The following is a 6598-nucleotide window of genomic DNA, read 5'->3' as shown; positions in this document are numbered from 1 at the left end:
GGTTGGTTTTACTGCTCGGCCAGGCAGAGAAGCCCTGGTCCAGGAAAGAGGTGCTTGGCTCTGTAGTGTGGGCTCCAGATGAACCACTGAAGAGATAGTTTAAGCTTTGGAAACAGATGTGAATAAGTATACTTAAGAGAAAAGGAATCAACCATAAAGGATTCTCTTAAATAAATAAGGTAGGGAAGAAAACAGAGATTTGAGGGCTTTTAGAAGGAAGAACTGAGAGGATGTTATAGATTTTCTCTTTGAAGTGATATTTTCCTCTTTATTTGGCAGGGACTGGGTGTTACCGTTTGCGAGTCCTCAGTATCTAGCACAGGGGAAAACCGTCTGCAGAAACAAACTGTAAAGGGAGTCGACTTTCAGTCATGGCTTGCATTGGTCAGGGTAAACTAACTGTTGTAACAAACAACCCCAATGTCTCAGTAGATAAACATAATAAAAGTTTATTTCTCTATCTCTTCAGACTTCAGGGCAGATCATATGCGGAGGTGAGCTCTGCTTCACACAGATTTTCTAGGGCCTCTCTATCCTCTACATTCAGCCAGCAGATGGGGAAAAAGAGGTAGAAATATTGTGCAGAAGATTTCTCATGGGCCAGGCCTGGAAGGGGCCAACTCTCCTCCTGGGCACGCAAGGAAGGCTGGGAAATGTTTTTGCTGTGTCACCAGGAGGACAGGGTCTACTGTTTGGTGGACACATAAAAGTGTCAACACAAATGATCCATCACCAATCTATAAATCAAAATGGGATGCGTTTATTCTGAGTCAAATGTGAGGACCATATAGGCCAGGAGAGCCCTTCCACAAAGGAATGGAGCACTTGAAACAAGTGGGAGTGTACACAGTGGTTATATACTGTCACAGAGCATGTATCACACATGACTGAAATGTCCCTTTTACAGTAGTCACAAGATTGCCCTGTCAGCACAGTGATTGATGGACATAGCAGGTAGTAGATCTGCTGTCTCCATGGACACAGCAGGAAGCAAGTTTGTTGTCTTCGGCTAGGGGTCACAGGTGAGGGCAGCAATCAATTCCTAGTCTAGGGAGAGATGCTTGTCCTTAAGGAAATGCTAATATGGGGGAAGTTGCACCTTTATCTTAAGGGCATTTGTTCTTGCCTTAGGGACCTCGGAAATGCTGAAAGCAGATATACAGTGCACGCTTAACAGCCACGTCAGGCCCTTTTAGAAAAAAAATAAGGTTAGGCCAAATCAGCTTTACATCAAATGGCTTCCTCATATACTCCAATATATGCTATTGCTTGTCGTTTTTATCAAAAGTTTCTTTCATCTGATTCTTCTAAGCTATGAGATTCTGGGAAAGTGTGTTAAAGATGGGTAGTGATGAGATCAGGGATCCTACACAGTTGGCTGAAAAGCCCTGGCCAGCTAGTCCCCTGTGGGCTCCCCTTGGGCTTTGGGCTGGCAGAGAGGGATGGCTGCAGGCTCTCCACAGGACCTTCCCCATTCCTTCACCCTACAAACATTAAGCACCACTTTGGAGCCCGGGACTGACAGTGCTGGACAGTGAGAATGCAGTGATGACCATACACAGTCTCTACTTTCTCACGTCCTAGACCAGCAGAGAGAAATATGAAACTAGTTATAAAAGTGCAGTGACAAGTGAGAGATCTGTACAAAATGCTGCTGGAGAGGAGAGGATGGGGTGGGAAGGGGGAATTCCAGATTAGATACCCCTATTGCCCGGGACCTGGGACATCCAGATTTCAGGAATCTAGATTATCTTCTCCTTGTAAAAGTTTCTGAGCTCTCCCAGAGACTCTTTGAAACCTGTTCTTGAGGACATTTGGGAAGATGCTTATCACTCTAGCTGTTTGGAGAAGGAAGGAGAGGGCCTTCATGGGTTAGGGTCAGCTTCTTTTCTCCTCTTTCCCAGTCACTGAGGGCCCTGAGATGACATCGTTGACCTGGCTCTCTCTTGTTTCTTGCTCTTTCTGCAGCTAATGCGACTCTGGATCCAGACACCGCCTACTGTGAACTGTTTTTGTCTGAAGATTGCGAAAGTGTGAGGCAGAAAAATACCTGGCAGGATCTCCTTGAAAAACCTGGAGGGTTTTTTCCTGACCCATGTGTGCTGGGCCACAAGCCCTTCTCTTTAGGGAGACATTACTGGGAGGTAGAAGTGGGCAATAGGACTTATTGGGAGCTTGGGGTTTGTGAGGAAAACACAGAAAGGTCCCAAGGAGGTCAGGGCCTTACACTTATTGGCACACAGTTCCAGGAACCAGAATCCATTTTCAGGTGACTCTGTGATTCCCCATATCCCTTCTCCAGGTCATCTGCTGTTCTGCGACTTGATGCCACATTCCACATTCTTACTTCTAATGCCACATCTTACCACCTCTGAGAATCCAGGCATTCCTTATCAAGCAATTTCAATGACCCTTTCAATGTCACTTTTCACCCCAGATTTTTCAAGATTTCTTTTCTGGTTTTTGAATTCACTTATTGCTCCTTTCCATAAATAACTTCCTACTTTTAAAGCATTTTACTGCATTAACTACTAAGTGCATATTCTTTAACAGTTTTCTAATAGACACACAGTTTTTCAATGAAAATTGAACCTTGCTGTATATGTTGTCCCATGACATGCTTTTTTTACAACACTTAATCTTAAATACTAATCTTGTATTATTGTTAATGAAGATAGTTTTCTTTCTTTGGTCTTACAAATGATGCTACTATAAACATCTTTGTATGTAAATCATTTTTGCATAGCTCCAGTCACTTCCACAGAATAAATTTCCCAATGGCATTTGTCATTAGGATCAATTCTTGAAAGTGCAATTGCTGTACAAAGGGGACTTGAATTGTTATTAAGTATATGCACACACCTAGCTATTTCCTACAGGAAAGGAGTCTCTGCAGACATTTTGGCATCTATCATGCTCATTTCCTAAAGTTAACAGTAGAAGCCCATCCTTCAGTTTTTCAATCCTTCGGCATCAATCCCCGTCATCTCCCTCTCCTCAAGGGGAAACTCCAAGCTATCAACTCTGAGAGGGAGGAACAAATCTACTCTTTATTTAACATACATTTTTGTGGTTTATTGTTTATGAAACTGTTGTAAGAAAATTGCCTGAATCATTTCATTTCATCCTCACAGCAGCAATGCAAAAAGACAGACACTATTATTTCCCTTATTATACAGATAAGAAAACTAAGGCAAAGAGAGGATAAGTAAGTGGCCCAACATCACACAGCTAATAAAGGTTACCCCGGCAGCCTGGCTTCAGAGTCTGTGGTTCACCTAATCCATTATGCCTCTCTTCTCACCAATTCTAAGTTCAGTGCTGATACCTACTCGTAGGTAGGTTTTCAATTAAAATTTGTGGAATTAATGAATTTTTACTGCCCCATTTCATACACATTTATCTCTCAGAGCTTCATGTAAAGTTCCTGATGAGAATTTGACCCAGGGCCCTATTTCCTCGGAAACCATAAAGTTAAGAGACAGAAAATGTTGTACTTAGAACCCCCTTATCTGAAGTTCAGCATCTTGGTTGGAAATCAAGGCTGCTTTTCCGGGTCAAAGTAACTTGGATCCTCCAGAGAAGAATGGAATGGTTCATTCTTATTGATACGATTTCTAGCAGCAAAGCTTTTGACAGACTCTGAGTTTTTGCTTTTTAATTATTTTATTGAGGTCACATAGGCTTATAACATTGGGTATGTTTCAGGTGTACACGATTATACTTCAATTTCTGTACAGACTGCATTGTGTTTGCCACCAACAGTCTAGTTCTTATCCATCAGCTTATACGTGTGCCCTTTACCCCTTTTGCCCTCTCCCACCACTTCTCCTCTGGTAATCACTAATCTGTTCTTCTTATCTATGTGTTTGTTTTTCTTCCATATGCGAGTGTAATCATAATCATACGGTATCTGTCTTTCTGCCTGACTTATTTCACCTAGCATAATACTCTTAATGTCCATCTACGTTTTCACAAATGGCACCATTTTGTCTTTTTCTTATGACTGAGTGGTGTTCCATTGATTGTATACATCACATCTTCCTTATCAATTCTTTCAGTGTTGGGCACTTGGGTTGCCTTCATGCCTTGGCAATTGTGAATAAAGCTGCAATGAACACAGCGGTGGACAAGTCTTTTTGGATTATTGATTTCATGTTCTTTGGATAAATATCCAATAGTTGAATGGCTGGATCATACGGTATTTCATTTTTATTTTTTTGAGAAATCTCCATACTATTCTCCCTTGTGGTTGCATAAGGTTGCATTCTGACCAAAGGTGTATGAAGGTTCCTTTTCTCCACGGCTTCTCCAACCCGTGTTGTTCCTTCTCTTTTCTAGCCATTCTTATGGGTGTGAAGTGATATCTCATTGTGGCTTTGATTTGCATTTCCCTAACAATTAGTGACGTAGAACATCTTTTCACTTGCCTGTTGGTCATGTGTGTATCTTCTTTGGAAAAATGAAAAATATCTGTTCATATCTTCTGCTCATTATTTGATCAGGTTGCTAATTTTTTGTTGCTGTTGAGTTGTGTGAGCTCTTTATATATTTTGGAAATTAACTCCTTGTTGGATATATGATTTGCAAATATTTTCTCCCAGTTGGTGGGTTGTCTTTTCATTTTGTTGATGATTTCCTTTGCCCTGCAGAAGCTTTTTAGTCTGATGTACTCCTACTTGTTTATTTTTTCTTTTGTTTCCTTTGCCTTAGTAGACGTGATACCCAAAAAGATACTGCTAAGACCCATGTCAAAGAAAATACTGTGTATGTTTTCTTCTAGGAGTTTAATGGTTTCAGGTCTTACATCAAGGCTTTAATACTTTTTGAGTTAATTTTTGTGTATGGTGTAAGATAATGGACAGGTAATCTTCAAAAGGAGTCTAAGAACATACAATGGAGAATGCAAAGTCTCTTCAATAAATGGTGTTGGGAAAACTGGACAGCCACATGCAAAAAAATGAATGTTATTGAATTTTTAAAAGGAAGTTTCTCAGTGAGTGAGAAAACAGGAAGCACTCAGAGAAGGGTGTGGTTTTTCCCCACATTGCAGCTGCAGCATGACTTTGGGAGAAATATTATTTCTGTTTACTATGTGGTTACTTTATCAAATATGTCTGTTATCCCAACCTGATGACTGGCAGGTCTTATTGTAACATTCTGAGCTAATTTTTACATTCTCTTCCCATTGTAATGGAATGCCCACTCTCCTCTTTTATTTTGTCTCTGAACCCAACCCCATGCCTCTCTTCAGCTTCCTTCAAAGGTGATTTTTATGCCTGCTCTTCCTCAAGTGATTTGTGGGCCCTATATCCTGCAGATCCTCCAGAACATTGATTCCCTTCTTGTGGTTTCAGTGAAGAAGAGAGCACTTCTCTAGCAGATTCCAGGGAATGGACAGAAGGGCCCTGAGGCAGGGCTGGTCCCTGTCTCAAGCTGTTGCTGAGAGGCAGTCCTGGAGCCTCCTGCTCACACAGCCTCCTGGAGGGAGCCTGATTCTTACTAGGAGGGGCCAGGTACCTGGGGCCAGACTGTCAATATCATTGGGGATGGATAGGCATTTAGGAGCTAGAGATACCCAGATAAACATATCCCACTGTTCATTTTAGAAGATATGACTAGAAAGTACTCTTACATTTGTATTTCAAACAGAGCATTGGTGCCTCCAGCATTTCAGGAATCTGTTCTTCGACATGATAGGTGTGCTGAAGTATCCAGGGGAAAGTGCGTTGATGTCTGCAATTTACTTTAAAAGGCATCAAATAAATAAATAAATAAATAGATGGATAGATAAGGATGGACAGGGGATGAATATAAGGACAGACTATAATTAATCAAGTATAGTAAAATTTTCACTGTGAAATCTAGATAGTAGGTGTATTTGGCAGTCATTGAAAAAGTCTTTCAACTTTGCTGTACGCTTGAAAAGTTTCATGATAGACTGCTGATGGGGGGGGTGTGGGGAGGGAAGAATTGTATTTTGCTATTGATAACAGACGCCAGAAGTACCATTGGCTTCAACAAAACAAAGGTTTGTTTTCCTTTCACGTAAAATGAATTCAGAGGGCAGCAGTCCAGAGCTAGTCTGGCAGCTCAGAGATGGATCCATGCCACAGCCTCCTTCTGTCTTTATTCTCTACCATCTCAGAATGTGGCTTCCATTTTGGTCACAAGATGGTCCCTGTACTCCAGCTCCAAGGACCATGTTCTAGACAAAAAGACGAAGGAGGAAGTAGGAAGAATATGGGCCTCTCTTGAGAAACACAACCCAACTACCTCCACCTACAAATCATTGGCTCGAACTTAGTCCTTTGGTCTTTCCTATTCTATAAGGGGGATGGGTGCATTGAAGTAGTCCCCCAAAATGGGTTTGATCAATAAGGAGAAGCAGGGAATAGATACTGTACAACCACCAGCCATGTCTACCACAAAGCCTAAATGCAAACTGCTGGAATTTAATCAAATTCCACAAGCCAAGTTCACTTCAAAGCCCTAGAAGCTTTAATCACTGTCTTGAGATCACAATAATGGGTCTTGGGAGGCCCTAGGCCACAGATAGGACCAGTTATTCTCAAATACACCTTATAGAAGCAGGATT

Source organism: Equus quagga, chromosome 15 (assembly GCF_021613505.1).
Source record: "Equus quagga isolate Etosha38 chromosome 15, UCLA_HA_Equagga_1.0, whole genome shotgun sequence".
NCBI classification, from domain to species: Eukaryota; Metazoa; Chordata; class Mammalia; order Perissodactyla; family Equidae; genus Equus; species Equus quagga.
This window is presented reverse-complemented; position numbering follows the sequence as displayed.